Below are 17,184 nucleotides of genomic sequence, written 5' to 3'. Positions count from 1 at the left end.
AAAGTTCTATTGTGTAGTGGTATCGAAGTGTAAAATGATGAACACACATAAATTTGTCTTTGTAAATGTTAGTTAGTTTTGGTTTCTCCCAGCCACCTTCTTCTAATATTGCCAGAAGATGGACCAGACAATGGAGGAAACATCACTCAATGAGGTTTGGATGTTCAGCGAATGATAGACATTTGTGAAAAACGCAAGAGTGGCCCGTTTGGTTTGAGTCACTCATGCTTTTCACAAAAAGTGAGACCTAAAGAGACACTTTCTCCATCATCTACAACAGGCTATGAATCAATTTCCTTGTTAAATTCTCTACCTCCTGGACCTTCTTGGCTTTGCTGATGCACATGTTTCAAAGTTCAAAAGGCTTATGCCTTGAGTATTGATTCTGGAAAATAGTGAGAACCGTTCCAGGATTCTTCCTTCACATGATCTATTCATCAGTTCTCAAGTTTAGGTGACCCTTATCAATTATTTTTGACTCCCGATCCTTCAGTACAGTCTACCCATCATACACAAAGTGTTGCCTGAGGTAGAATGGGGAGTATATGATCAATTTGTGGTACTATTACACACTCCCCATGAAACTGGATTGAGGCTTTACTCTTCGAGTACCGAACACCAATTACTCCTTTTTTCCATAATGAGTACCTGACACTAATAATGAAGTTTAAAAAACAAAACTGTGAAATTAGCACCAGCTCTTTGCTAGCGATAAATGATTCGATTTACCATATTGAAGTGCTGTATCATTGTGTCAGGCATGGAGTGCAATCCCTTTACATCACCTTTAACATGGTCTTTATATGGACCTAACCTTATCTATCCTTATCTAAATGAGGGTGTGACTGCAGTTGTGCGAGTGATATAGGCTCTGACTGCACCTTTACATTAATGATCATAGATTGCCTCTCAAGGAGAACTCTTTCTGACTTTTTCATCTTCCATTAGAGCTCGCCTCCCATTGCTGTGGATGGTGAAGAGGCCATAAAAGGCGCAGTAAGTAGTTTGGCCTATAATAGTTATGTTGCTTTAATGATTAAATCCAAAACTATTTCACAGTGCAAAGCATGGGTTTTCCTTAAAGCAGAATACAATCGTATTATTATTTATTTTGTTATATATCTCCACGTGAGAGTCCATTTTATGCCATTTGTGGTAATTGTCTTCCTACTGCAATTCTCAAAGACTCTCACTCTTTTAGCTCTATATTTCCAACCCCTCCTCCCCTTCACTCTTTTCTTCGTGTCCAGCCTGTATAAAATAGTATTGAAACATACAAGCACCTGTTTCCCAGTTAGAATCTTCATTGTCTGGACCTTCGGGGTTTTGCTAATGCATACACTTCAATGCACATAGAGGTTTATGTCTTGTGTTTTTAGTTTGGTACACAGCAAGAACCAGTACCATGTTATTCCCTTCACCATATCTAATTACCCCTCACTTATCTTGTGTAGTCAGTCTTTACCCATTCTTAGACTCCTGATCCTTCAGTTCAATCCAACCATCAGGCATGCCATGAGTCCAAGGTCATTTCTCATCTTTTCTTGTATGTGGTCTTTTAACACATTATCATTTCCTCCCAGACAGTGTTCTATGATTTCTGGATATGCATTTTCTGTTCCATAAACACAGTTTGAGGGTATTTTGCTACAGGTAAACATGAGCTTTGCATGTTCACGAATAATCATTATACGTAATGAGTTAATGTCGGTGTTAGTACCCATACTGTAACCGCAAGACCCATTTACAGATTCATGAAAAATAAGTAACAGTACCAAAAATTGGTGATAGGATTACCACACACGGTTTACAAATTCATTTGCAAAAAGCATATGGAATTAGCACAAGCTTTTTGTTAGTAATAAAATAATTAGTTCTTCGTGTTGTAATGCTGTAAAATTGTGCCACAAATGCAGTATTAAATCTTTAGATTGCACTCAACATTGGTTTTAGCTGGTCTGGCCTTATGTAAATGAAGGTAACTTTACAGTTGTTTAGGTTATAGAGACTAATATTGCATCTGTTAAAACTCTACATTAATTCTCATAGTGTGTCATTCATTGAGAAGAGTTTTCTATGTTTTCTTTTGCCATTAGAGTGTGCCTCCCCGTGCAGTGGATAGTGAAAATGCCACGAGGGACACAGTAAGTAGTTTTGCTCTGTAATGATATGGTAAAAGCCATTTCTCAGTCCATTGAAGCTTTGACGTCCTAAAAGCAGAAAACATTTATAAAATTGATTGTGTCACTACATATCTGTACTTGAGAAGCCGTTCAATGTAATTTGTGCTTATTTTCTTCCTCTTAGAATCCCCAAAGACTCACAATGCTTTCGATCTTTATTCCAAAACTCTTCTTCTTTACTCATCTCTTTTATCATGCTTTACTACTTTATCCTCAATCTGTATATAAAAGTATTGTAAACATTTTCCAGTTTTCATGAACTTTTCTGGAAATCTGTTAATTTTGACGACTATATACTGTGACTATTTTTAAGATTCTCATACACTTGCCCATTTCCCATCAGCCAAATTCATTTCTTGGAGTGGTAATCGCATACCTCCATTTGCAAAATTACTTTTGACTTACACTTATGGCTCCATTACCAATGGTAAAGAGGCCGGGGCATTAGAAACCCAGGAGTCATACCAGATGAAAGTCTTTAACGTCTGAAAAAGAAATGTAAAATGATGATAACACATCATTTTGTTTTGTTGTAAATGTTAGTTCTTTTTTGGGTTTCTTCCAGTCACCTACACCCAATGTTGCTATCCAAAAGCTGGATCAGACAATTGAGGCAAAATCACTTGAAGAAGTTAGTATATTAAGTCTGTGAATATACATTTGTGAAAAACTGAACAATGTTCTGTGTTGCACTGAGCTTCCAATGCTTATGATGGGGCCGGGTTCCACGTTCTAGATTTTCCCGGGAACCCATGGTCGACAGACCGTTGGTTCTTGCTTAAGAGTGCAGAGGGGAGAAATATCTTATCTAATTAGATTTCACAATTCAAATAACCCATGACTCCTAAGAATCACTAACCCCAGGTTCTAAATTTAGATAGTTTATTATAATGCCAAGAACAATTGGACATACAAACACCTCAGAACGAGGGTGTAAAAATACATTAGAACTAATACACAGCCAAACCTACGGGCAACGTTCCATCTATGCAACATGCAGAGAATGACCAGTTCTAAAATCAGAACGCAGATGATCACTGCGTCGACATCAAGAGTATTCTTCATTTGAGGTTCATAAGTAAAAGCATTAGTCTGTCCCTACACTACCACTAACATGACATCCCTACTCAGCATTTCCCCAAGCAAGTTAAGGAAAAAGGTGTCAGGCTGCAAAGGTTGGTAATAGGTTACCTTTTATGTTTACAAATGTGTAGATATTATCGACCTACTCAAGTTGCACGGGCCAAGTAGCATAAAGCTACGGAGCTTATTCAAAGATGCTCCTTCAATCTCCATCAGATCTCCTCTTCTAACCCAAAAACCCCAGGGCACTGTCCCTAATTCAAACATCACAATCCTAGGACACGCCCATCTTTGCATCACAAGATCATCCCATCCAGCTGGACACTTCCTCGTAGGTAACTTTCCAGTCAGTTTCGATACTCTTGGGCTCTGAGAAAGAACACCGTCCCACATTATCAGCACTCCTTGTTCAAATGTATCCTCTCCTCCCGATGCCTAATTCCTAAAACAAAAGCGTTAATCTAACTAACAAAGAGGAATTTTTCCACCTGCAACAAAAACGTGAGAAAGATAAGATTCTGCATACACATGAACATTACAAATGCTTCAGTTGTGAGAGCCAGGGAGAAATACACATGAGGCCTACACAAACTCGGCTAACATAAGAATCATCATAGATCTTCCTTAAACACACATATACAAGAACATTGTTACTGTGCACCTTTAAATCAGTGCATTACATGTCAGTAAATTAATTTCTCATTAATCACTTGTAAAATGAACATTAAGACTTTACCATTCAAGGCACAATTGCAATGTTAATTCCTCCATGTTACACAAAATCCCTCTATCACATTACTTTACACGTTATTACATTTCACACTCTAATGATCAAATGTTAAAGCAACACAAGAATATATGCAGGTGCAGACTACTCCTGATTATAATGCCCCCCCCTTGCTAAGATAGAACACAAGAGACACACTTTATCCATTATGTATGAAAGAGTAGGACCTGCTTCGATGGGTAAATTCTCCACCCTCTGGACCATCTTGGGTTTGCTGATATTCAGAGTCTACTGAGGCTGAAGTCTTGTGCACTGACTTGGGTACACAGCATAAACTGTTTCAGGCTATTCCCTTCACACTATTCTTTCCTCCGTTCTTTGATTTAGGTAACCCTTCTTCATTTTTATGACTCCAGCTCCTTCAGCCCAGCCCACTCCTCAGACATCAAGTACCATCTGTCCAAGGTCCCATCTCATGTACATGGCACCAGATTTTTTTGGTTCTAAAAGGATTAGGTTCCTATTAAGCAATGCTGCATTATAGTGTCACAAATGCAGTATGGTTTTATATGGATCTGACCTTGCCTAAATGACTACACCACTACACTTGATTGGGTCACAGAGACTAACATTGCCCCTTAGAAAACTCATCAATTATCATAGTTTGCCTTTCATGGGGGTCTCTTAATCACTTTCTCTTTTACCTTTAGACTATTCCTTCCATAGCAATGACTAGTGAGGAACCCACAAGGGACACAGTAAGTAGTTTTGTTCTCTAATATATGTGCTGCTTTTATGTTAAAGACAAAAACATTTCATAGTTCACTGAAGCTTGGGTGCATAAGCTTGGACTTCCTATAAGCAGAATATATTTATAAAATTGTTCCTGTTGTTCCGTATCTCCACTCAAGAAGCAGTTCAATGTCATTTCTGCTTAGTTTCCTCCTAGAATCCTCGAATACTCTCACCGCTTTAGCTCTTTATTCCAAATCTCTTCCTCTTCACGGATCTATTTTATTATTGCTTCAGCACTTGATCCCCAATCTGTATTTCCAAATTTTTCTGAACTTTTCTGGACAGCTTTTGTTTTCAACCACTATTCATATACTGTTACCATTTTTAGAATGCTTTTACACTTGTCTGTTTACTATCACATACTTCCATTTCTTAAAATAAATTTTTGACTTATTATTCTGTCACCAATGATAAAAATCAATGATTTGTGAAAAGAAATGCAAAATGACGACTACACAATTGTGATTTGTTATAAATGTCTATTCTTTTTTTTTATTCTTTCAGACATCTACACCCAATGTTGCTGACCAGAAACTGGATCCGACAATTGAGGAAAAATCCCTTGATGATGTAAGTATATTCTGTTCATTAAAATACATTTGTAAAACACTGATGAATATGCTGTTTGCCACTGCGTTGCATTGTTCATGGTTATCATGCTGACAGAGAACTGGAGACACTCTTTTTCAATTATATATGAAAAGCAGGACCTGGTTCTAAGGTTAAACCCTCCACCATCTGTACCATCTTTGCTTTGGTGGTGCACACACTTTAGAGCATATTCAGTCTAAAGTCTTGTGCATTGACTTGGGCACGATGACACCCACCAATATATACTCGACTATTTCAATCTAAACAAACAGACATTTGAGATTGCCAGAAGATTGCACAGAAATACAGAAGAAAGCAAGGGCTCTTTCAACAGTCAGAACATTTGATTAGGAATGGAAACAATTTCTGCTTTGGGGACATGAGCCGCAGTTAGATCAAACACTCATGGAAGATCACAAATTCTTGCCTGACTTGTTACATTCAGCTAAATCTAGGTCAATGCATTTAACATGAAAGACCGATTTTTTATTTGCAATAACATTTGCAAGGAGAGTAGGCAAAAGCAGGCTTTAAGTTACAGAGAACCATATTTAAAGTTTAGAAAAGAGAATGTGATGCTTATGGCAATCCCAAAGTTTATACCAAAGGTACCAACTGTTTTCCATTTAAGAAGGAAGATAACATTACCAACATTTTTAGAAAATCCTGCAACAGCAGCAGAAGAGGCGTTACATTCTTTGGACATTAAACGGTGTCTAAAGTTTTATTTGGCAGCTACCAAAGACATAAGACAGACGGATCGACTGTTTGTTGCACATTGTTGGGACACAAAAAAAAGGCAGTATCCAACAGGCAATAGGAAGGTGGGCTGGGACATGTATTGCTACAGCACAAATGTTGATGAACAGGCCACTGACAAGGAGAGTCAGGGCACATTCAACTAGAGCAATGGCAACGTCAACAGCTTACTTTGCAGGAATCTCATTGGAGAATATTTGTAAAGCAGCAACATGGAAGACAGCACATGCTTTTGTAAAGCATTATTCTGTGGACTTGCAAGTAACCATCGACATGAGAGGCAGTTTTGAGAAATTTGTTTGCATATGTTAAACCTCATTCAAGGTATCTTTCAGAGATTCATATGCAGCTCTCCCACCTCCCTTTAGCTGAGACTTTTCAGTGTGCGGAGAAGTAAGTAGGAATTAGCGGTTTCGAAAATCTTACAGTTGGAAGCGTCAGTGGGCAATCAGCTGGAGGTAGAGCATTTTGATTGGCTATAGTTTAGATCGTAAATAGATGAGGATTGGTTGCAAAAGATGGCTGTTGGTTTATGATGGTATGTTATATGTTAAGTATGTACTGCTGTTGGAAAATATGAGGGGGTCCCAGTCTGACAATGGGAATTATTCAAGCATGTGAGTCTATGAAAGATAACACTGCTGGAGGACCTGAGTTACAGGTAAGTAACTTATTTCCTTCTTTACACTAGTGCATCAAGTGGATCCAGAGCTCCCTGCTGCTCAGAAAAGCATTTGACTCACTTTCAAAGTCGTGGATTTTTTAGACACTTTCCTAGATGGGATTCAGAAAAAGACCTCTTAGTGTGGATTCAACTACTCTACCCCAGTACCAATAGCAATTTTGTAGACCAATATACAGCCTAGAATACATTGGGCTACACTGATACACTCTTTACTCTAGGGGTGGAAAAGCTGCCCACAATTTATAGTATTATTACCCAGTGTCCCAAGCCAAATATTTATTTCACTGGATTTACCCAGCATTTCATCTCCTCATACATATTAGTAAGCAAGAAATGGCAGGTGCCACTCCAGTGATCACTTTTCCATCCAGGACTACAAATCCACCGACCAATTACTCTGACACCATTGAATGGAAATTCCCATGCATGATACTCTTTAATACATCATGCAGATGTGAAAAGAATTCTTCTCCCCTCGGCCCCCAATTCACAGTAACCATATGAAAACAAGTTACTTACCTGTAACTGTAGTTTTCCAGTATTGGAAGCTTTCATAGATTCAGATACCTGAATCATTTCCCCGTCGTCGAAACAGGAGTCTCCGGTATATAAAAAGCAATGCTTAGCAGTATAGCTAACTGGAAAAAAAGCCTAGGCCCATTCCCTTTTATAACCCATAACCTTTGTTATGTAAAAAAGGACCAAACTTTTCCCTTAGCCAATCAGAGCTCCTCACCCTCTAATACCCTCCTGAGAGAACCTTTTGCCCCTCAGATTTTCGGGCACTTGTGCTATAACACTCTTTGTGCCTAATCTGAGGTGAGCCTCTCAGGGGAGGAGGGTGGGCGTATGTGAATCTATGAAAGCTTCCAATACTGGAGAACTACATTACAGGTAAGTAACTTGTTTTCTTACTCCAGTATTGAAGCTTTCATAGATTTACATACCTGAATCAGAATAGCGAGCAGTTAATCATAGCACATTTTGTTTTGTCACCTACTTCTCCCAAACAGGTAACACATGCCATTCTCTCATAGCAATAGCTGTATAAAAAAAAGCTCATAGACCAATTACTCATAAATGTTATAACAAACAGTGTACAATAATAAAATTGCTTATTTTACCAACCAAGGAAGGAAGGATGACAAAGAAGGCTCACCGTTATTGGAAAAGGTTCCTCAGTACAGCTTGTCTCACTGCTACATCGCTTCTGGCGTGAGCGTCCAGGCAGTAATGTCTGATAAAGGTGTGCGTACTCCTCCAGGTAGCCGCTCTGCAGATGTCCTGAATAGAGAGGCCTGAAAATAGAGCAGTAGAGATTGATACCGCCCTTGTTGAATGTGCACGAACACGTGCAGCTAACGGCTTTCCCGCCGCCTGATGACAGAATTGAATGGCGTTTGAGGTCCATCGTGCAATTCCCCGTTTGCAACAACGGGAATCCTTTCCTGGGGCACTAAAAGCCACAAACAAGTGTGTTGATTTTCTGAAAGTTCTTGTCCTTGGTAAATAAAATTTCAGACAACGCTGATCATCCAGATTGTGGAGAGTTCTCTCTGCCGCTGTAGATGGTTGAGGAAAGAATCTTTTAAGGATCAATGGCTCATTCAAATGGAAATCCGTTGGCACCTTTGGAATAAATCTCGGATTTATTCTGAGCACTAACCTATCTTACCTGAATTGCAGAAAAGGTTCTTGCGTTGTAAGTGCCTGTATTTCTCCCACTCTCCTGGCTGATGTCAGAGCTATTAATAGAGCCACCTTCCAGGATAGGAATTTTAGATCAGTTTTATGAATAGGTTCAAATGGTGGTTTCATCAATTGTGATAAGACAATATTCAGTTGCCATAGAGGAGGTGGAGGCCTGACAGGTGGGTAGACTCTAAACAACCCCTTCATGAACTGCTTTACAATCCTCTCCGACCAAAGAGATGGACCCGTTGAACTTCTCCTGTATCTAGATGCCAAATGCACTTTAATAGAGGCATGGGCCAATCCAGACTTTGCCAGCCTTAGTAAATATGGGATGATTTGATGTGTCTCTGCTTGCAGAGGATGTAAGTCGTTCTCTTGACACCACAAGCAGAATCTTTTCCATTTGATCCTATATGTCTTATTAGTTCTTTCAGCCTTCGCCTTTGCCAGGATCTCTCTACATTCTGTTGGAATGTTTAATCGATGAAATTCTCTGTACTCAGGAGCCATGCTGCTAATTGCAGTGATGTCGGGTCTGGATGCCGTACTTGTCCCTGAGCCATAGTCAATAGTTCTGGTATTGGCTGTAGACGTATTGGCTCTGTTTCTTGTAAAAGGAGCAGTTCCGTAAACCAGTGCTGCCTGGGCCACCAAGGAGCTATTAATATTATCCTGCACGGTTCCTTCTTCATCTTCGTGAGTACTCGCGGCAGGAGGGGAATCAGCGGAAAAGCATAGGCAAAGACCCTGACCATGCTATCAAAAATGCATTCCCCTACGATCCCCTTTGGTGATGCCAGCTTGCAAAGAATTAGCATTTCTTGTACTGGGCTGTGGCAAACAGATCCACTGTTGATACTACCCATTTGGCAAAGATTGTCAGTAGTGTTTCCTGATTGAATTCCCACTCGTGGCAGGTCGTCTTTTGCCTCCTGAGAGTGTCCGCTGTCGTGTTCTGATCCCCTGGAAGATGTACAGCCTTCAGAGTTACCTTGTGATTTATAGCCCATTTCCATATTTTCTGAGCTTCCCTTGACAGAGAGAGCGATCTTGTGCCCCCCTGTTTGTTTATATAGTGCATTGTGGTTGTGTTGTCTGTCCGCACCAGCACCGATCTTCCTTCCACTCTTGGCAGGAAGGCCAACATTGTCAATCCTATCGTCCTTAACTCGAACAGGTTTATGTGAAGGTGTTGTTCCTTTTGTTTCCATCGGCCTCTGACCTGTAACTCTTGGAGGACTGCTCCCCATCCTTCTAGAGAGGCATCCGTGGTAACCACTAGTGGAGCTGGTTCGGTCAGGAAGGAAAGACCCACCGAGATATTGCTTCTGTGAGTCCACCACACTATTGGTTGCAACATTGCTTGTGTGACTTTGACCTTGTCCTCGAAGGATTCCTTTGCTTTGCACCACTGTAGATCTAGCGCCTCTTGTAACGGACGCATTTTCAATCGACACAGGGGGATGAGTGGTATGCATGAAGACATCGTCCCCAGAAGTGATTTGTATTTTCTGACTGAAAGACACTTTCTTCTCCTGAACTCTTTGCCCAGAGAGACGAGCCCCCATTGTCTTTCCATGGATGGGAATGCCTTGTTTTGAGACGTATCTAGGATTGCACCCAGAAACGTGATCTTTCTGGATGGTTGAAGAGACAATTTTTCTACATTTAAAGTCAGACCCAGATCTGCAAACAAGTCCATGCAAGCCAAAGTTGAGGCTTGAGCCTCCTTCTGCGAAGGTACCTTTATCAACCAGTCGTCTTAGTGTGGGAATATTTTGTGTTTTTGTCTTCGGAGATATGCTGCCACCGGTGACAGACATTTTGTGAAAATTCTCGGGGCAGATTTGAGGCCGAATGGCAGCACTTTGAACTGGTAATGTTTTTTGGCCACTGTAAATCGAAGGTATTTTCTGTGGGAAGGATGAATGGGGATATGGAAGTATGCAACATGTAAATCTAGGGAGGTCATCTGATCTCTGGGTTTAAGAGTAGCAGAATATCTTGGAGGGTCACCATTCTGAATGACTGTTTCTTGAGATAGGCCTTTAGAGACCGTAGGTCCAGGATTGGACGCCACTTGAGAGCATTCTTCCGGATCAAGAAGAAACGGGAATAAAATCCTTTCCCTCTTTGGGAGTTCGGTACCGGTTCTATTGCTCCCTTTCGGAGCATTGCCCGAATCTCCAGACGCATTTGAGGTAGGTGTTTGACTTCTTGATACGTAGGTGGCGTGAGAGGAGGGAAGTGTAGAAATTCTACAGTATGTCCGAATTTTACTATGTGGAGGACCCATTTGTCCGATGTTATTCTCTGCCACTGACGTAAGTAATGAGTTACTCTTTCACCCAGCAGAACATTTGAAGTGGTAGGAGGATAAAAATCTGGAGTTTGAAAGCTGTCATTGTCTTTTGTTGTCGTTGTTTTTACCTGGACGACCTCCTCGTCCTCTGGGAGCGGACTTAGAGTAGTTTCCAGACTGCCTCTTGCCGTATTGCTGCCGGTAGTGCTGTGATGAGGAAGAATAGGAGGTGTATCTTCCTTGTTGGTATCCACCTCTATAAGATGGTTGTCCTCTTCCACGGGCGCCTCGAAAGGGCACCTTCTGATCCTGCAACGTACCCAAGGTCTTCGCTGTATCCGTGTCTTTTTTAATACTCTGCAGGGTCTCATCTATCAGACGTCCAAATAAATCCTCCCAATCAAAAGGCAGATCCATAATCTTATTTTGGACCTCCGGTCTAAAGGCAGAGGCCCTCAGCCAACCCTGGCGCCATAAAACTGCTGCTCCTCCTAGGGAACGGAAGGCTGTGGTAGCTATGTCCATGGCGCACTCAATGACTTCAGCTGAAGTCCCCTCACCTTCCTGCAGAATCTGCTTCGCCTCCTGTTTACTGTCTTCTGGAAGGAGGTCAACATATGGTGCTATATCGCACCACATCTGCCTGTCATATCTGCCCAGGATGGCAAGGGCATTAGCTGCTTGGACTAGGAGAGCTGACATTGAGGAGTATCTTTTACCTGCATTGTCCAAACGCCGTCCCTCCCTGTCCGGAGGTGCAGAAATAGGTGCTGATGGGTTCTTTGAGTTTTGTTGCGCTGCCTGAAAAATTATAGAGTCCGGTTTTGGATGGCCCAGCAAATACGCTGGAGCATCCGAAGGCGCCTTATATTTCTTGTCCAACCTAGCAAGCACAGGTGTAGCCGTCGCTGGGTTTGTCATCACTTGTAAACCTTCCTTTCATACATGGTCTATGATTGGTATGGATCGGACTGATTTTTGATAGGGCTCTTTAAAGTCATAGAGAAAACATTCTGCCTGAGTTGTTTTCATAGGCAGTTGAAATCTTTTTGCAGCCCTTTCCATCAAGTTGTGGAATCCACCAATATCAACTGGCGGAGAATCCGCCGGTCCTTGAGTAGGTGATGGTGGAGATGGGATTAGATAGTCATCCCATTCTTTATGGGGTTCTGTTAGCTCCTCCTCCTCATGGTCCTCGTCATCCTTGGTAACTGGATCCTGGTGCTGTTGAACTTGAGGCGTCTGTGGAGTAGTGTCCAGTAGCAATTCTCTGCTTTGGACTAGAGTAGCCGGAATTGAAAGGGGACGTGAAAGAGGAACTTCCTGAGGGACTCCTGACGGAGGAAACCTCTTCATATAATCTTGCAACATGAACTGCAAGTCCATCATCATTGAGGATGGCATAGCGACCATCTCCTCCTGAGGTCCTTGCTGGTAACGATGCTGTGAGGGGTTGTGATATTCTTCATAACCCTCTTCATCATCATCCTTCTGACATTTTACATGGAGTTGCGATGGGCTACTGGCGTACCCGAAGGGTCCGTCATCATCCTCCTCATCCGACTCTTCCTCCTCCAAAAGGTGCGAATTAACTAGGGAGTAATCTTACTCGGGGAACTCACAGCCGGAGTGATCATCTTTTTCAGTTTTTCAGGAGTTTTCCTCATCGACGAGATCGCCGTCGACACTACGGTCGACAGTGTTGTTGTCATCGACACTGCACTGGAACCATTCCTCGCCAACGACACAGTAATCGTCGTCGACATTCCCGTTGACGACCCCGTCGTCATCACCGTCGACGACAATCCCGTCGTCAACATGGTCGTCGTCATCACTGTCATCGTCGACGATGTCGTCGTCGATGTTACCGGCGTGGATTTCACTGGCGTCGACGCTCCCGTCGACGCTGACGCCGTCGACACTTTCACAATTAAAGGTAGCTTCTGTACCTCTGTGGTTGTCGCCGTAGACGATGACTTCTTTGTCGACACTCTCTTCGACGATCCTGTCGACGATGTCGATTTTTTGCTTTTCTCCTCAGGAATACTAGAGGATGGCTTCTTGAAGGGCTCTTGAACCAAAGGTGGTGTCTTTGAAGGCTCAGAAGAGGCTTTCTTGGATACTTTTTCCTTAGAAGTGTGTCCTTTGCTCTCCTTTTCTTTTGGTTGAGGAGATTTGGAAGGACTACGCCCTGAAGACCCTTGAGTGGTCTTTTTTAGGGCCTTCTCATGACGTTCCCCTGCGGAATGAGCCTGAGGAGATCTTGTTCTTTTTTGAGATCTCCTAGACGAAGAGGAGGATTCTTGGTCACTATCACTAGAAACCACCTCCTATCTGGCCTCGATCTTCTGAAGCCAAATTAAAAGGCGTCCCTCACGATCTCTAAGGGTTTTGCTAGAGAAAGTGCGACATACCTTGCAATCCTTTACTTGGTGGTCCGAATAAAGACAATAAATGCAGTTATCATGTGGGTCATCCGTATAGAGTCTCTTTTTAGAGCAGGTGGCACAGGCTCTAAAAAGACCCTTTTCCAGACATTCTACAGGATGTAAATGAGAAACAGGTCACAAGATTCTCAAATCTACAAGAAAATAGAATGAAACAAGCTTCTACAAAGTTGGAAATCCAGAGTTTGAGCAGAGCTCAAAGGAGACTCCCTAGCACAACGTGCCGGTAGAAAATCTGAGGGGCAAAAGGTTCTCTCAGGAGGGTTCTAGAGGGTGAGGAGCTCTGATTGGCTAAGGGAAAAGTTTGGTCCTTTTTTACATAACAAAGATTATGGGTTACAAAAGGGAAATGGGCCTAGGCCTTTTTTCAGTTAGCTATACTTCTAAGCATGGCTTTTTATATACCGTAGACTCCCATCTCGACGACGGGGAAATGATTTAGGTATGTGAATCTATGAAAGCTCCAATACTGGAGTAATCTGCTGTTGTCCTATGAACCAAAAGCACAACAACAATTAGCGTCCTTAGATATTAAAACCCTTGAAGATCTGTTGATTAGTATTAAATACCCGACACTCAAAACGTTTAAACAGAGTGTGAGAACCACCCCAATGGTTGATGTATTAAAAGAACGCCACAAACCTTCTAAACACACTTCCGAAACCATCCACCCACCTTTGCAGCCTTGACCTTGTCCTTTGCCTCTCATCTCTTCGGGTTTAAAAAAAAAAAATCTTTATTGATTTTCATAACAGAATAACAATGCAATTCAACTACTGTCCCATACTTCCCAACACCACTCCCCCAAACAGTCAAAGAGATGTAAGTCACAGCATAAGTTATTAGGTATTAGTCCATACATGACATTAAGGTTGCTTAACCCCTTGCGTGATCATGACGGAACCATGCCGTCATGAGCCATGGGCGGCGTGTGCTCATGACAGCGTGGTTCCGTCATGCTGCGGCCGCTCCGCCAACGAGGCGCTGATTCCCTGCCTGTGCGGGCGAATTGATGAGTAGGCGTGATCATGACGGAACCACACCATCATAAGCACATGCCACCCCGTGACTCATGACGGTGTGGTTCCGTCATGAGCACGGAAGCGCCGCGCTCACCCCTTAGCCCCAGGGGCTAAGTAAAAAACTGGTACCATCGTTTCCAGGTGTAATACATCTACAACTTTACCACATTTGCTGTATATCAAACATCCGGTTGATCCACACTTTGTCCTGGCTCAGTACCCTCCATTTCTTGTTGTAATCTGACCTCCGCTAAGTCCCATCCACATTTCCTCCCTGTTCAACTATGTTACAGACCAGTCTTTGAAGTACCCCACATTCAGCTCGTATCCACCTCGTGAATTCCCTTATCCATTGTTTTGGCGAGGGCAATGGTTTGGTCACCCATCTTAAGGACACACACTTTTTTGCCATTGTGAGGCCGTGTTTTAATACCTTCTCTGCTTATGCCTAGTGTGCTTAGTTCGTGTCATTAGCCCCAATAAGCATATTTGAACCGTTGGCTGCAGCTGTTTGTCAGTTAATATTCCTAATGTCTGAATTATCTCACCCCTAAAAAAAGGCATTCATGCCTGGGCATGTCCATCACATGTGAAGAAAGGATCCCTCTGTTCTTTTACATTTGGGACACCATTCTGGTTCGGAGGGGTTTATTTTCTGTAGCCATTGTGGTGTGATTTAGTCCCTGTGCCTCCATTGTTGTGTATGAGTTTCAGTTGGGCATTTAGTATAACTTTTCTGCAATTTTCCATTATAGTTGCCCGGTCCCCATCCAAGTCATCTTCCCATTGTGACCTTAGTGTGGAGGTGCGTGTATTGTGCACCACCGGGCACTGTTGCCCGCATAGGATAAGGAACTGATGTATTTGCATTTAGTAGGAACCCAGAGTGCTCCCCCACCTAAGCCAGTGTACTGTATACCGCAGGCCATGTAGTCACTGGGTTTCTCAGTGTTAACAATATATCTTTGGTCTAAAATAAGGTAATTTCCCGTTGACCTCCTACTATTAAGCCGTTCTTTGTGTGCCGGTGCATATCATTTTCTACAGCAGTTCTATAATCAGTGGAACTATCAGTGGTGAGAGAAGTCATCCCTGCCTAGTCCTTCACTCTAGTGGCCAGTGTTGACATTCTAGTGCCTACTTTCACTCTCGCCCTGCTCTCGGTATTCGGGGTTTAATTACTAGACTCTATAATGCAGCAGGAGGGTCATCAAATGGTCCTGAACCATTATCGAGAGTGAAATGGGAGCGAAACCTGAACCTATCTCTTAATGATACCATATGGAAATACTGCTGTCAGTAAATTTAGCAAAAACCACTGAACAGCAGGCATAGAGTCATTCATTTTCAATATCTACATATATTACATTCCACTCCTGTACCAGTGTATGCTAAAGGCCTTGCCGCAGATTCGAGCTACCCCAAATAATATTACCTAGTGCCTGACTATTATCAAGCGGTCCTGCCCACCTATCTTCGCACTCTACAAATCGATATTCATAGTCTTTTCGGAAATGATATCTTGCTCCCTCACCCTGTCCACGCTCCAGATGTTTTTGGCATTCCCAGACCGTCGAGAAGGTTCACAACACTGTTCATTCTTTTTGCACAGTGCAGAGTTGCAATGAGGTGAGTGAAGGATCCTGCTCCTAAGAACACGGACTGATTCAACGACCTCATCTCCTGCAAAGACAAGATGGATACTTATGCGTCCACACTCCCTTGTTCCTCATGCCTCAAGGATATTTGGATTCCTCCTTCCTTCATACTTGTTGCCTCATGATACCCCTACATCACCCAAATTGAATGAAGGATATTAGCTACATAACTTATAAAGTGCATGATATGGGCTACTCAACTGTACATAATTACGTATGAATGTAAAAACGATCGCTATCATTTGAGGCTCTCATAAGCGATAAAGTTATTTATATATTCACAAAAAAAACAAAAGGGTAAAGATAAGTTATAGTTAGGAAACCTTTATGTTTGATATACAAACCCAACTTAAACTACACAGACATTAGACATTCTAAAGTTATGGTTATATTTTTTATTTTTCATTCATGCACCACTTTCAAATTAATATTTTATACTCATAACTCACATTTATACTATACACATCACTTTTAAATTCATGTAACTTGTGCACCTCCCTACACAGTGTTCACACCTCACTTGCCACACTACATTAACTTTAACACGCCCCTTTTTTATGCACTACTTATACCATTGCATATTCAAAACTTTAAAGCATGTGAAATAATTGCATTTATAACAAAACATATGACATCTGAAATTATTTAATGTGGCAGAACATAGTGCATGGTACAGTGACAAGGTTAGATAATGTAGTGTGATGATTGAGGGTAGAAGACTGCATGAAAGTGCACTAGTTATATGAATTTTAAGGTGGTGCATAAGTATAAATGTGAGTATGACATTTACTGAAAGTGGTGCATAAACAATACATTAAATTTATAACTGTAACTTTAGAATGGCTAATGTTTGTGTAGTTTAAGTTGGATTTGTGTAGGAAACATAAGTAAAGTTTTCCTAACTATAACTTATCTTTAACCTTTGTTCTTTTTGGAAATTTCAATGGTTTTTCGAATGTTATTGACAGATTTGAAATATTCATCCACTTTAGTTTTGTGGAGTACTGTTAACTGGAGTATGGTACAATATACTGGAGGACAGTGGTTTAAAGTCTACTATGCTACAGTAAATTGTGGTATAGTGGAGGAGAGTAAAGTGAAATCAGGTTTACCGTAGAGGCATACAGTAGAAGGGTATAGAGTGGAGTGGCATAGATTGAATTAGGATACAGTACAGTGGCGTATATTGTAGTGGTATAGAGTGTGGTGCCGTACACTACAGTGGTATACAGCGGGC

The sequence above is a fragment of the Lissotriton helveticus genome, chromosome 5_1, assembly GCF_964261635.1.
Source record: "Lissotriton helveticus chromosome 5_1, aLisHel1.1, whole genome shotgun sequence".
NCBI lineage: Eukaryota > Metazoa > Chordata > Amphibia > Caudata > Salamandridae > Lissotriton > Lissotriton helveticus.
Note: the sequence above shows the minus strand (reverse complement) of the source record.